Raw genomic sequence first — 16,830 nt, forward strand, 5'->3', positions numbered from 1 at the left:
TTGCAAAATTGATTTAAATAGTAAATTTTAATGTAAAAGTTACGTTTAAACTCAAAAACTAGAATTTTTAACTTCAAATATAATCAATTCAAAAGGCGGAATCAATTTTATTTTCGAAAACCAAAAATCTTAAAATCATTCAAAATCACTACACTTCTAGAGTTTCTTTTTATTCTTTTAGAAATTAAACCAAACATACACGGGGAGATCTAAAAATTTAAAAAAGAATTTAACTCTAGGAAAAAACACTAGTTCTTAGTCTAACCTAGTTCTTAGTCATCATCTCACAAGTAACAAAACGTGATCCAAAGATAATGGTCAAATTTGTTATGATGTTGTACTTTTGTTTACATTATTTATAGAAGGTGGATAATCGATTTTCACAGTGATGCTGTCTGTGTAAATTAAGTACTCTTGTATTCCTATTAATTTATTTTGCTTATATAAAAAAAATAGAGGCCAATTTTAAAAATGAAATAAAAATAAACAATGTCTCACAAACCAAAACATTTTCTTATTTTCATTTGTCTTGAATATCTCTTCTCAAATCTCTTGATAAATAATTCAATCTCTAAATGATTTGTAACTGGTTACATGTTTTGATTGATTTTTATGAAATATTTTCTTTGATTTACGTAAGCTTCCTTAAAAGTGCATTTGCATATTTGTTGTTGATATAAGAAGTTGACAACAATGAGCTTTCATGAGTTTTCTCGAGGCACTATCTTCTGAATATAGACAAATATATGCAGGAGCATTATAGAAGAAATTCATTCAGAATTCAGCCCATCTACTGTATTTTTACTCGGATTATATACACTTGTACATATTATTTATGTTTGAATCTTACTTGACTTGTTTGTCTTTATTATGTACATTCAGAAGGTACTAGCTATGTAAATAAGTTTTACTAGAAAGTAACTCTATGGATTACATTAACTTTTGCAGCATACTGCCAAGTGCCACTCACATGTTAATGTTTATTTTCTGCTGTGTAAGTAGGTTTCTTATTTTGATCTTGATCTTTCTAATCTCATAATTGTGTAGATTTCACATGTGGTTGTTCAATTGGATTGGAAATTGAACTTCATTAGATATTTAACACGGATAAGACAACACAAATGTTAGTAAACCTTATAATTGGGATGAGTCAACTCAATCTTACAAACTAGTTATATAGATGAAAATTGTTATTGTTAGGTTGATTGTGTTGTGTTTGGCCGCATTTTGTTAAAACAAGTATTCTAGTAAGATGTTTTGACATGTTGGTATGACATCGTTGCGTGTCTTGTTTCGTATTTTGGAAGATTTGTTTCAAGCGTGAAATCTCTGAAGATTCTATAAAGATATGATTCATTGAAGATTTGTTTCTTAAGAATGAATGTCAAAACATTTAAGGAAACAATATATTCTCTTCCAAAATATTCTGTTGAAGATCATATTGGATCTGCTAGTTGTTTAGCCCGAATTGTTTCATCAAGCCCATGTTGTTCTCAGGCTATTTAGAGAAAAACTCTAAACCTAAGAGACAACGGAGCTGTATGTATAATTGTGCCAATTAGGGTTTAGTCTGTTCATTGTTGTTTGTGAGCCGCTCTCGTATCATCTTGATGCTATAGTTGGATTGATAGTTGAGTTGTTATTGTGAATCACTCGTAAGCTTTGAAACAAGAGTGAATTTTGTTTATTGGACTGTGTTTCCTATTTGATTGTTATCTTTGTTATCATAGGTTGTGTGATTGAGAGGAAGTGAGAAGGGTCTCATATCTAGGAGAGTCTTAGATAAAAATGTCACGGGTAGTGATTAGGTGCGAAGGCATTAGACCAGAGGTTGTTTACATAAGACTTCAAATTAATACTATTATTGTGGATTTCCTTCCTTCATTGGATGCCCCCAGATGTAGGTGACGTTATACCGAACTGGGTTAACAATTACACTGTGTTATTTACTTCTTGTAGTTTACTTTATGTTGTTTATTGTTATTTGTGTTATTATGATGTCGTGACTTTGCATCTGTCAGTCTGGGGTCTTGACATCGTACTCGACATTTGTTCTCTACCTGGCAGAATTTCAATTGGCATCAGAGCAGGAACCTTGTTCTATTTTGGGTGAGCTCTAGGAAAAAAATTTGTATTATGGATAAGGAAGAAGGATGTGTTAACAGACCACCTATTTTGGATGGAACCAACTATGATTACTGGAAGTCGCATATGGTGAATTTTCTAAAATCTATGGATAACAAAACCTGAAAAGAAATTATCAAAGGGTACGAACACCCTGTGGTGAAGGGCAACGATGGGAAGGACTGTTGAAAGAGTATTGTGGTGTACTTTTCGTTATTATCGTATCCACAGGGATTATTGCGATATCACCGCCGTTCTATAGCCTATTTTGTCTTGAGTTAATGTTACTTTAAATTTGGGTTTGCAAAAGGTCATTCAATTCTTTTAGTAGCAAAGAGTAAATTAATGAAAGTTCTAAGTTAAAGAAAATGTATCAAGATTCGATTTCATCGACCTAAATTTGTATGTCTTCTTATAAATATACGTATATGAACATGGTAACGATCAACATAATTACGTATCGACGCCTATATCGTCCGTGTCCGCAACGATATAGTTAGATTTACCGTATTGTTTAACCGACGATTTCTCCACCGTTTAAACAATACAAATAACGTTTTAAAACCGATACTAAGTAAACATCAAACGCTAAATCCATGTCTGCAATTTATAGCTTGATAGATGATAAAGTTAGATCTAGATACAAATATTGATGTCTCAAACACTTATACCAAAGAAAAGGCTTTAATAAACAAACTAAACCATCTATATTGATCATCACTTGTTCATACACATATATTCACAAGAAAAACCTACAAAAGGCTAGGAAGATTACATCTTATCTTGATACAAAAGAGATTTAGCTATCCATGAAAATGGTAGCTTGCTCAAGAAGTAAAGGATGAAGATCAACAAGCATCAAAGGCGATTAATCGACGATCAAAGCTTCCAATCTTCGATTCTTTGTTTGCTACAGTGCACAAGTGTTCTTTTGCTCTCAAAATCAGCCCACTAACCTAAAATATCAGAAAACTCCTTTATATAGTATTTCTGAAATCTGTCAAGGGCGCGTCGCGCCCTCCAGCGCGCTTCGCGCCAATACACTTAAAATTATAAACCGCCCATGCGCGTGACGCGCGCAACTCTCTGTCTGGAAGCTCCAAAATATCTTGCCCAGAGCGCGACGCGCGCACATCCCAGCGCGACGCGCGCATACTTCTGCCAGGCACTCTCTTGCAAAGCTCAAAACAAGCTCCAAACTTCCCCAAAATTGGCTAAAACCTACAAAATCATAACTAAAACACATATTAACATAAAATGAAAGCTTAATATTATAAACCATAAATAATTATCTAAAACTTCAGGGAATTGTACGAATATCCGATAAAAACGGTCGAAAGGTGCCATTAATTAAACTAAATATAAACACAATTTGGCACCTAACAACTCTCCCCAACTTAAACTCTTGTTTGTCCTCAAACAAAACAATGATAAATTTCCGGGAACACAAAATATCACAAATGAAACAACAAGGTAGAAACAAGAACAATTGAATGGTTCAAATTCCAAAAGTACACAAAGATCAAGCTTTACCAGTTTTCATCAAAGTACCATGATAACAATGCTAATCCTATATACAAATTCTATGTCAGAAATTCCACAAAGCAAAAGAAGTTCAAGAATGAATCACACCTACGTATTTCTCTACTGAGAGAACAAAAATGGAGGATCTAACACTCACCAGACAATGACGCAAACATACCGAATTAATTATAAACTCATCTAAGCATAAGATATATAAAAAGTATATAAGCATGAATCACTAAGGACTTTCGGGTTGTAGCTTGGCTTGGTTAACAAGGAAGTGTCATTTCTCAAGGCCATTGAAACAAAAGGGGTCAATTCCTAAGAGAGCATTCAAATCATGATAATATCCACACATCCTTATCAACCGATCACACAATTTTATTGCTCAAGAGTTAATCTTTTTATTTTAAAAGAACTAGCTATACACAAAGCTCTTCTCTTTTCCTTTTTCTTTTTCTTTTTTTTTTCTTTTTCTTTTTTTTTTTTTTTTTTCTCTTGAGCAATTATTTATTTTCTTCTACACACCAATACAACCAAGATCAAAATTTTATTCTCCCCAACTTGAATATTACCACCACATAATCACGAATGCTCCCTATTCTAAGGCGAAAAGGAATCAATCCTAACCACATTTCATGGTACTTTTCAAGGTTCAAAGAAAGTCATCAAGATTCACATCAAAAATCGGCAATTATAAGGCATGACATGATACCGATTGAATCTTGGCAAAATGGCTCAAAGTGGTTAACAAATACTCACACACTCACCGGGTAGGTTATATTTGGATTGGAAGTTTTTCTCATAGTGCAGAACAAAACGCCTTGATCACTTTCATGCTTAACACAATTTAATAACAATGCAAGATTAATCATAATAAAAACGAGTTAAAACGCACATTGCTGGTATCCAGCACAATTTATATATATACACAGTGGAAAGTCTCCTCACAACTACAGCTAGGCTAAAGTGATTCACAATTGAACTAATTTTATCCACAGAAATTAATGACAACTAATTTGTACAATTAAAAGCATCAGAATCGAAGGTACTTAATAAAAAAAAAAAATTGATAAAGGATGTACCTTGCGCGTACAGTTTTCAACTTATATCATCACCACTCAAATTGTGTTGCATCATCCAAATTCATTGTGGCAACAAAAATTCGTGTTCCAGCTAATTAATCATCAGGACAACTTATCAAACCATTATTTCTAAAATATAAACACTAAACTAAAATAAACTACTTAAAAATAAATAAATGCAAAAATAAAATAAACTGAACTTATATAAAATAAAAACCACACCAAACAGGTGTTAACTATCCAAAGGCGTAAACTTAGCCTTTCAAAGTACCTCATCCAAAAGGATGGAACAAAACTATAAACATTAAAAACAAAGTAACTAAAAATTGTTCTAACATAAAACTAAAAACAATAAAACATAAAACAGTAAAAAAAAAAAAAATAAAGTCTACTCCTCATCGGAAGTCTCCGGATCATCCTGCTCCATCCCCTCCTCAGGATCTGGCCTGCCCTCAGGCCATGAAGCATAGGCAGATAAATCATCCCTGGAACCAACAGGCTGCTGCAGAGAAAGCTGCCGGATAGAATCCTGCAAAAACATAAACGCTCTCTGATGCGCCATATGCATCTGATAGTTCCAATCACTTGCATCACCATACTGTGAACCAGCAGGCGGTGCAGCAGCAACCGGAACAGCTTGAGAAGCATCGGGAAGGTTAGATGCACCAGCAGCAACACCAAAAGGACGACCTCCAGGCAAACAGTACCTGTTAGCAAAAATATCATCTATAATACCATCCATGGGGATCATCCCACCAGTTGGGAACCGGACACCAGCCTTCCTGCACAAACCCATTATTAGACCAGGAAAAATCAACCTACATCTCACTCCATCTCCATGAAGAGTCCCATTCAGGGCGACTCTTTTCAGCTCATTCGCCACAATCCTGGACACATCAATGTTATCACCATTCAGAATACCCTGAACCAAACCTGCCGTATCAATGGTGAGGGAAGAAGTGTGACTCCGTGGCCTAATGTTGTAAAGGACCACCGAAGTCACCAACTGAGCCTCCTCCGTCAACTGACTACGAGTAAAAGTCTTTGGCAGCCCAGCTCTAGTCAGAGTATAGGTGAAACCAGTCCTGCAAATCCTGTCCCTAATGCTGTCTACATCCCAATTTCCTCTATTCAACTTGGGATGGTACTGACACTCTTCTACCAAAGCAAGAGGGTTATCCAGAAAATCAAAAATTGCCTCTTTGCTAAAATCAATGGCCTTACCTCTCACCCATGTTTTAAACGGGTAAGCTTCAGTACCTGACCAACTGCTCGGAGGCAAGGCATTTGCATAAAACTCTCTGACAATCTCCACCTGATAGAATTGTGGTGGAGTGAACAACTTGTCCCAGCATGTTTCAGACAAAGCAGTCCACGCCCTTTGGAAGAGGCCGTGGTCAATAGGAATCACCGTGCGTTCACTCCACACAACGCGGCTTTCAAGCTCATGGTACCTCGCCTCTTGCTCCGGACCTAGAAACTTCGTCCGATCAAACCTGCCAGCTTGTGAGGAAGATCCCTCACCAGAACCAGTCTTCTTCCTTTTCAAAAAAGGTGCCATTCCTGCACAATTGTAATTCAAACAAAACACGCACAATTGAAACAAAGTTAGCATAACCTCTCAACTAAAAACCCACATCAGTCCACATTCATCATCAATCACAAAACAGGCCTAAACAAATACTCAGAATGCATAAAAAAAATTTCAAAGTTGAACCCAGGGCGCGACGCGCGCTGGACAGGGCGCGACGCGCGCTCTGCGAAACCCAGAAAAATCCTTCATTTTTCTGCAAAACAGAAGAGGAGAACCAACTTCTCCTCACTTCTAAGGGTTCCAGCAAGCAATATTTACAGTCAAAGCGTGGTTTCTACCCTAATTTTTCAAAATTATTCAAAATATTCCTAAATCTAAAAACCTAATAACTAAAACTAATTTAATGGAAATAGAGAAGAAGATAGAACATACCTTGATGATTGATGATGGTAGAGAGACAAAAATAGTGAGGAAATGCAACAATCTAAATGAACAAGTGTGTGTTGTGTTTTTTCTTTTCTTGGAACAAAGAGGAGAAAGGGTGGAATGGAGGCAAAGACCTCCCAAAACCCTAACTAAACCTTCTGCAAATGAAACCGGGTCGGGCCCAGCATGGGTGGGCCCAAACAAAATTATTTTTTTTTTTCAAAAATATGTACAGCGCGCGACGCGCGCAGAACCGGCGCGACGCGCCCTCATCTCTGCCTGGAAGGGGTCCTTGAGTACACATAGCGCGCGACGCGCGCTAATGGGTGCGACGCGCGCTACACCAGAAACAGCAGAAAAACTGCATTGTTTCAGCACGCCCAAAAATACCGGTAGATCGTTTCTGGCTCGACGACAACTCAAAAATCCCACCTGCAAAAATAACACAAATACAAGTGAATATATACAACTTGGGGTGCCTCCCAAGAGCGCTTTGTTTAACGTCGGTCAGCTCGACGGTCAAAGGCAATCAAGGATCGCCAAACGATAAAACGCAAGTTTCACGATTAAAATCGCTTCCCCGATACACCTTCAACCTCTGACCATTTACTACCCACTCTTGGTTTGATTTTTGGTCCTCTATCACAATAGCCCCTTGGCTTCTCACTTCTTTTACCAAAAACGGTCCGGACCATTTAGACTTCAACTTTCCCGGGAAAAGTCTTAACCGGGAATTGAAGAGTAAAACTAATTGCCCTACCTTAAAGTCCTTCATTCTAACCTTACTATCATGATAGAATTTGGTCTTTTCTTTGTAAATTGAATTAGACTTATAGGCATGCAATCTCATCTCTTCCAACTCATTAAGTTGAATTTTTCTTCTCTCTCCACACAACTTGTGGTCAAAATTCAAAAGCTTTAAGGCCCAATATGCCTTATGCTCTAGTTCTACGGGAAGGTGGCAACTTTTACCATACACCATTTGGAATGGTGTAAGACCGATCGGTGCTTTGAAAGCGGTCCGATACGCCCACAAGGTTTCATCTAACTTCATTGACCAATCCTTCCTAGAACTAGACACAGTTTTCTCAAGAATTCTCTTAATCTCACGATTGGTCCTCTCAACTTGCCCATTAGTTTGTGGATGATATGGAGTAGCTACCTTGTGCTTTACTCCATATTGCTCCAACACTTTTTCAAGCGGAGCATTACAAAAATGAGATCCACCATCACTAATTAATACTCTTGGCGAGCCAAACCGCGAAAATATATTTTTCTTCAAAAACTTTATCACGGTCTTACCATCTGCTTTGGGTGAAGCAATCGCTTCCACCCACTTAGACACGTAATCCACAGCTACCAAGATGTATTCATTTGACATTGAGGAAGGAAATGGTCCAACAAAATCAATGCCCCAGCAATCGAATACCTCAACTTCTACAATACTTTGGAGGGGCATTTCCTCTCTTTTCCCTATTCCACCAGTTCTTTGACAACTGTCGCATGAGGCAACATGGTGGTAAGCATCTTTGAACAAAGTAGGCCACCAAAATCCCGATTGAAGGACTTTTGTGGCCGTACGCAAACCATTAAAATGACCACCATAAGGCGAATTGTGGCAATGCCACAAAATGCTTTTCGCCTCCTCATCCGCGACACATCTTCTCAGAAGATTGTCACTACTCAACTTAAATAAGTGAGGATCATCCCAAACATAGAAATTAGCATCGTTCAAAAACTTTTTTCTTTGATTCCAAGTTAGATCCTCCGGTATCCAGCCAGATGCTTTGTGATTAGCCATATCTGCGAACCAGGGTCTAACTTCTTGTACCATGTACAGTTTTTCATCGGGGAATTCTTCCCTCACTTCTTTTTCATTGTTTGTCACCTCGGTATTCACTAACCGAGACAAATGATCCGCAATCAAATTTTTTGTACCTTTCTTATCTTTCACTTCAAGATCAAACTCTTGAAGCAAAAGAATCCACCGAATAAGCCTCTGTTTTGAATCAGGCTTGGTGAGAAGATATTTGATTGCGGCATGATCAGTATAACACACCACTTTAGAACCAATGAGGTAAGAGCGAAACTTTTCCAATGCAAATACAATTGCGAGCAATTCTTTTTCGGTAGTGGCATAGTTAACCTGTGCCTCATTTAAAACTTTGCTCGCATAATGTATAGCATGGAATTGTTTGTTCTTCCTTTGGCCTAAGACCGCACCAACCGCATAGTCACTCGCATCGCACATGAGTTCAAACTCAAGCGACCAATTAGGAGCGACAATTATGGGTGTGGTGGTCAAATTTGCTTTAAGTTCTAGGAAAGCTTTTAGACATGATTCATCAAAATTAAATTCCATACCTTTGTTGAGCAAATTACTCAAAGGCTTTGCGACCTTGGAGAAATCCTTGATGAATCTTCTATAGAACCCAGCATGTCCCAAGAAGCTCCTTATGCCTTTCACATTCACCGGAGGGGGAAGCTTTTCAATAACTTCAATTTTTGCCGGATCGACCTCAAGCCCCTTTGAAGAAACCTTGTGGCCAAGAACAATCCCATCCGTCACCATGAAAGTGCATTTCTCCCAGTTGAGAACCAAATTTGTCTCAATGCATCTCTCCATCACCACATCAAGGTTCTTCAAGCACAAGTCAAATGATGACCCGTACACAGAAAAATCATCCATGAACACCTCAATGCTTTTTTCGATCAAATCTGAGAAAATAGCTTGCATGCACCTTTGAAATGTTGCAGGAGCATTACATAGTCCAAATGGCATTCTTCGGTATGCAAAAACGCCAAAAGGACATGTAAAAGCAGTTTTCTCGTGGTCCGCCGGATTCACTGATATTTGATTGTATCCCGAATAACCATCCAAGAAACAATAGAAATTTCTTCCGGCTAACCTCTCTAACATTTGATCCATAAAAGGTAATGGAAAGTGATCTTTTCTTGTTGCTTGGTTCAACCTCCTATAATCAATACACATTCGCCACCCGGTCACCGCTCTCGAAGGAATCAACTCGTTCTTCTCATTTCTCACAACTGTCAATCCACCCTTCTTAGGAACCACGTGCACCGGGCTCACCCATTCACTATCGGAGATGGGATAAATCATCCCCGCCTCTAATAACTTCACAACCTCTTTTCTAACAACTTCTTTCATGGTTGGATTCAATCGCCTTTGAGGTTGTGCCACGGGCCGAAAATCATCTTCTAACATAATCTTATGCATACAATAGGCCGGACTAATACCCTTCAAGTCGGATAAAACCCATCCTATTGCTTCTTGATTCTTTGTCAACACTTCCTTCAATCGATGCTCTTCCTTGTTAGACAAACCACTATTAATGATAACCGGCTTAGTAGAATTGTCACCGAGAAACACGTATTTCAAGTGAGATGGTAACACATTCAACTCCACCTTTTGCTCTTCAACTTTAGGTTCATCCTTCAACTCTTCAATTTGAGTTTCAAATGGATTCATCTCCTCACAAGCCTCTAAATTTCTCAAGCAATCTTCAATTTCCTTCTCTTGATCTTTGGTGAGAACTTCGAGAGCTTCCATTAAAGTCTTCTCAAGAGGATTTGACAAGTGCATTTGATTCTCCACTTTCATAATAGACCTTTCGGTAGCATCGATTCTAAAACAATCATCCTCATCATTAGGATGCTTGATGGCTTCAAAGAGATCAAGACATAATTCTTCATCTTGGTACCTTAATTTCATTAAGCCATCATCAATATCTATCATCATTCGGGCCGTCTTCATAAAAGGCCTTCCTAAGATCAATGGAATCTCAGGATCTTCTTCCATGTCTATGACAATAAAATCAACAGGATACCAAAATTTGTCAACCTTGACAAGCAAGTCTTCCGCAACTCCATGAGGATGAGCTGTGGATTTATCTGCTAATGATAACGTCATTCTTGTCGGCTTCAAATTGTTGATTCCTAATCTTCTCACCATAGACAATGGGATCAAATTAATGCTAGAACCGGTATCGACCAAACCTTTGCCTATGTGAACATTTCCAATAGACACCGGTAAGGTTACCCGCCCAGGATCATTCGATTTTATCGGAGTAGTGCGTTGAATTAACGCATTACAACAAGAGCTCACCGTTACTACCTCCTGATCCAAGAATCTTCTCTTCTTAGTGATGATGTCTTTGATGAATTTTGCATACATCGGCATTTGCTCTAATGCTTCGGAAAAAGGAACATTAATTTGCAACTTGCTAAAAATATCCAAGAACCGAGCATAGTGCTTTGCATCTTCTTTCTTTGACGGACCGGGAGGGTAAGGTAATTTCTTCACTTGTATAGAATCATCCACCTTCTTCTTTCCCTTTTCACTCACACTCAATTTTTTTCTCTCTTTTTCTACTACTTTCTCAAGAGTTTCTTTTTCCACTAATTCTTTCTCTTTCTCATTTTCAACTAAATCACCCTCAACATTTTTTTCTACTTCAATCACCCTATCTTTTTCACTCTCAACAATTTCCTCCTCAACTATTTCTCCTACACCCATATCAATATTTCTACCGCTACGAGTTAGAATTGACTTACAATGCTCACGAGGATTTTCTTGTGTAGTAGCCGGAAAAGGACCTTTGTTTTGATCGGCAAGTTGCTTTGACAATTGCCCGACTTGAGTTTCAAGGTTCTTAATTGCGGCATCCGTACTCTTTTGGCTTGCAATTTGCAATTGCATGAATTGGCTAAGAGTGTCCTCGATAGAAAGCTTTGTTTGTTGAGGTTGTTGATTGTAACCGCCTTGGTAAGGATTTTGACGATTCGATGGGCCCGCTTCCGGCCTCCATCCTTGTTGATAACCTTGATTACCTCTTTGTTGGTAACCTTGGTTATTGTTGTAAGGTTGTTGTTGTTGTCTTCCACCATATCCTTGATTAGGATTAGACACATAATTCACCTCTTCACCCGGTGGAGGACAAAAACCTGTTTGATGGTCACCCCTACACAATTCACAACACATCACATGTTGATTTTTAGAAGGGCTCCCATTTATCTCTTTGATTTGTTGAGGGAGTTTTGACATTTGTTGAGTGAGCAATTCTACTTGTTGTGTCAATAACTTGTTTTGAGCAAGTATTGCATCACTAGTATTCAATTCAAGAACTCCCGGTTTTCTTTGCAATGCACTACGGTTGTGTTGCCCTTGATGATCATTCAAAGCCATTCTATCAATGATAGCAATCGCTTCTGCAGCAGTTTTTGACATCAACGAACCACCCGCGGTAGCATCTAAAAGAGTTTTTGGTTGAGGTTGGAGTCCATTTCTAAAGATATGGATTTGAGACAACTCATCAAACCCATGACCTTTGCACTTTCTAACCATGGACTTGAACCTCTCCCATGCTTCATTGAGAGATTCATTCGACCCTTGAGAGAACACCGCAATAGAAGTTTTCGCTTCCATGAACCTATTGTGAGGAAAGAACCGATCCAAGAACTTCTCTTCTAACTCGTTCCAATTTGTCATGACATTATTAGGTTGATCAAGGTACCATTCCTTAGCTTTTCCAATTAAGGAATGAGGAAAAAGTCTCCTGAACACCTGTTCTTCTTGGTCTTCCGGAGCACCAATTGTTCCGGCGATCTCGTAGAACTTTGTTAGATGAGTAAATGGATCCTCGTGATCTGCCCCTGTGAAAGGATTCTGATAAAGTAATTGAAGTAACCCCGTTTTCATCTCGGAGTTTCTTCCATTGGCTTGATCACGAGCAAATTGTGCATTGAGTCGAGGGCTATTAACACAAGGCCCTCGAGCTGGAACATTAGGAATCTCTCCTGCCATTTCTCCCTCAACTAAGTTTTCAACCGGAGTTGAAGAAGAAGATGCCTCTTGTTGTTGTCTTCTTTCCCTAGCTAGTTGTCTCCTCCTACGAGTTTTGCTATTCTCTCTACGAGCAGTCCTCTCAATCTCAGGATCAAAAAGGAGTTGATCTGCAGGTACACGTCCTCGCATAAACTGTAATCTGAAAAACTAACCAAGCAAATTAACAAACACAAGGAAAATAAATTTAGAAACAAGATATTAATTATAAGACTCAATACAAAACATACTATTGCAATGCTTGCAATATCTAAACAACAATCCCCGGCAACGGCGCCATTTTGTTGAAAGAGTATTGTGGTGTACTTTTCGTTATTATCGTATCCACAGGGATTATTGCGATATCACCGCCGTTCTATAGCCTATTTTGTCTTGAGTTAATGTTACTTTAAATTTGGGTTTGCAAAAGGTCATTCAATTCTTTTAGTAGCAAAGAGTAAATTAATGAAAGTTCTAAGTTAAAGAAAATGTATCAAGATTCGATTTCATCGACCTAAATTTGTATGTCTTCTTATAAATATACGTATATGAACATGGTAACGATCAACATAATTACGTATCGACGCCTATATCGTCCGTGTCCGCAACGATATAGTTAGATTTACCGTATTGTTTAACCGACGATTTCTCCACCGTTTAAACAATACAAATAACGTTTTAAAACCGATACTAAGTAAACATCAAACGCTAAATCCATGTCTGCAATTTATAGCTTGATAGATGATAAAGTTAGATCTAGATACAAATATTGATGTCTCAAACACTTATACCAAAGAAAAGGCTTTAATAAACAAACTAAACCATCTATATTGATCATCACTTGTTCATACACATATATTCACAAGAAAAACCTACAAAAGGCTAGGAAGATTACATCTTATCTTGATACAAAAGAGATTTAGCTATCCATGAAAATGGTAGCTTGCTCAAGAAGTAAAGGATGAAGATCAACAAGCATCAAAGGCGATTAATCGACGATCAAAGCTTCCAATCTTCGATTCTTTGTTTGCTACAGTGCACAAGTGTTCTTTTGCTCTCAAAATCAGCCCACTAACCTAAAATATCAGAAAACTCCTTTATATAGTATTTCTGAAATCTGTCAAGGGCGCGTCGCGCCCTCCAGCGCGCTTCGCGCCAATACACTTAAAATTATAAACCGCCCATGCGCGTGACGCGCGCAACTCTCTGTCTGGAAGCTCCAAAATATCTTGCCCAGAGCGCGACGCGCGCACATCCCAGCGCGACGCGCGCATACTTCTGCCAGGCACTCTCTTGCAAAGCTCAAAACAAGCTCCAAACTTCCCCAAAATTGGCTAAAACCTACAAAATCATAACTAAAACACATATTAACATAAAATGAAAGCTTAATATTATAAACCATAAATAATTATCTAAAACTTCAGGGAATTGTACGAATATCCGATAAAAACGGTCGAAAGGTGCCATTAATTAAACTAAATATAAACACAATTTGGCACCTAACAAGGACACAACTGAACTGAACCCAGAAGATTACTACTCTAAGGAAGAAGATGAACTTGCTCTTGGAAACTCCAACGCTTTAAACGCCTTGTTCAATGGGGTAGACAAAAATATATCAATGTTGATAAATACCTGTACCATGGCCAAAGATGCATGAGAAATCCTCATAACCACTCATGAAGGCACATCGAAAGTAAAAATGTCAAGACTTCAACTTCTCACCATCAAACTTGAAAATCTCAGGATGAAAGATGACGAGTCCACTCATGATTTTCAAATGAATATTCTTGACATTGCCAATTCATCTAGTGCCTTGGGAGAGAGGATGTCAGAGGAGAAGCTGGTTAGAAAAATCCTCTGGTTATTGCCTAAGAAGTTTAACATAAAGGTCACAACTATTAAAGAAACCTAAGACATTTGCAACATGAAAGTGCAAGAGCTTGTTGGGTCACTTTAAACTTTTGAATTGGCTATCAATGATAGATCTAAAAAGAAGAACAAGAGCACAACTTTTATCTCCAACATTAATGATGAAGAGATTCAATGTGACATGGAGACTGATGAAGGAATTTCTAATGCTATTGTGCTTCTTGGGAGGAAATTCAATAAAGTGCTGAAGAGAATGGATATGAAGCCAATACCAAATGTCAAGAACATGTCATTGGATATCAGTAAGAACAATGATTTTCAGATAAAAGAAAGAACAAATGAGAAATCCAATCAAAGAAAAGGTATTTAATGTCACATACGTGAGGATTTTGGTCACATTAGATCTGAATGTCCCACGTACCTCAACAAACAAAAGAAAGACTTGTTTCTTGGTCTAATGATGATGACTCTAAAGGTGAACCTGATGATGAAAATGCTAAGCAGGTTACATCCTTCATTGGTAGATGTGAATGTGATGAGGATTCCTGTGATGAGGATGTCTCTTATGGAGAATTGGTTGTTTCCTACAAAGAGCTATGTGTCAGAAGTGAATAGGTTTGTAAGATAACAGAAAAGAAGAAGAGAATCATATCTCAACTGCACGCTGAAAAAGAAAAACTTTTATCTACTATCTCTGATCTTCAAAATGAAGTAACCCTATTGAATCCTAAACTTGAAAACATGACCAAATCCATAAGAATGTTGAACAATGAGTCAGATATGTTAGATGAAATTCTTCAAGTTAGGAAAAGGGCTGGAAACTCAACAGGTATAGGTTTTAATTACCAATCTCTAAATAAATAAGGAAAATCCCTGTGATAAAATTTATTTCATCTGAAAGGAAGTATGATCTCACGATGTCCGACCAAATGTTACAACATCCTTCCAGACATCAGGAAACTCAAAATAAAGCAAAGTTCTTGCCTTTGAAATGTCATTATTACGGTAAATATGGTCATATAAAGTCTTTCTGTTATAGACTGTATGGTTATCCAAAAACATCCAACACGACCTAGGGCTAATCATGTGATGATTAAAACTAGAAAGGAGTAGAAATTGAGGTTTATTGATACTAGTCTCATAGGCCATACTTCTTTTAGAGCTTCATATAGAGAAAAGTGGTACTTCGACAATGGATGTTATAGACATATGACAGGAGTCCAGAAGTATTTAGTAGACATTAAGTCTTATTCCACCAGTTTTATTACATTTGGTGATGGGGCTAAAGGTGAAATTAAGGTAGTTGGAAAGTTAGTGTGTATTGGACTTCCTAGAATTGATGATGTTCTTCTTGTGAAAGGATTGACTGCAAAATTTGATCAGTAATAGTCAGTTATGTGATCTAGTTTTAAAAGTCAATTTCACCAAGTCAGAATGTTTGGTTACCAATGAGAAGTATGATGTTCTGATGATGAGAGTTAGGTCCAAAGATAATTGTTATTTGTGGGTACCACAAGAAACTACTTATTCCTCCACATGTCTTATGTCCAAGGAAGATGAAGTCAAGTTGTGGCACCAGAAGCTTGGACATATGAATCTCAAAGGTATGAAGAAGATTATGTCTGAGGAGGATACTAGAGGTATATAAAGCTCAAAATTGAGGAGGGTGGAGTCTGTGGTGAGTGTCATATTGGGAAACAAACCAAGATGTTACACCCGAAGTTACAGCAATAAAGTACTTCCAAAGTTCTATAGCTTCTTCATATGGACTTAATGTGGCCGATGGAAGTTAAAAGCCTTAGTAGAAAGATGTATGTCTGTGTGGTTGTTGATGATTTTTATAGATTTACTTGGGTGAACTTTATCAAATAAAAATCATATACTTTTGAGGTTTTCAAAGAACTTTGTCAACACCTTCATAGAGAGAAGAAAAGTGTGATTGTTAGAATCAGAAGTGACCATGGCAAGGAATTTGAAAATGCCAATTTTTTAGATTTTTGCTCCTCTGAAGGTATTGGTCATGAATTTTTATCACCCATCACTCCTCAGTAAAATGGAGTTATAGAACGCAAAAATAGAACTTTATAAGAATCAGCTAGAATCATTTCTCATTTTTGGGCTGAAGTCATGAACAGTGCATGCTATATTCACAATCGTGTCACTCTGAGGGCTGATACATCATCTACACCCTATGAATTGTGAAAAGGGAGGAGACCTACTGTTAAATACTTTCATATTCTTGGAAGTAAATGTTACATCCTAGCTTATCGAGAACAAAGGAGAAAGATGGATCCCAAAAGTGATGAAGGGATATTTCTTTATTACTCTACAAATATCTTGAGAAGATAAATTTAAATTTGGAAATGTTCACATTTGAAAGGGGTTATCCCTCAGACCAATGAAGTGGACAAATAAACTTCCGT

General features: G+C 37.6%; 1 pseudogene; it reads left to right on the top strand.

Annotated features, from left to right (window-relative positions):
* The first annotated feature begins 14,018 nt into the window (after nt 1-14,018).
* On the top strand, nt 14,019-15,793 carry LOC131605812 (uncharacterized; annotated as a pseudogene).
* The last annotated feature ends 1,037 nt before the right edge of the window (nt 15,794-16,830 follow it).

The sequence above is a fragment of the Vicia villosa genome, linkage group LG5 (assembly GCF_029867415.1).
Source record: "Vicia villosa cultivar HV-30 ecotype Madison, WI linkage group LG5, Vvil1.0, whole genome shotgun sequence".
NCBI lineage: Eukaryota > Viridiplantae > Streptophyta > Magnoliopsida > Fabales > Fabaceae > Vicia > Vicia villosa.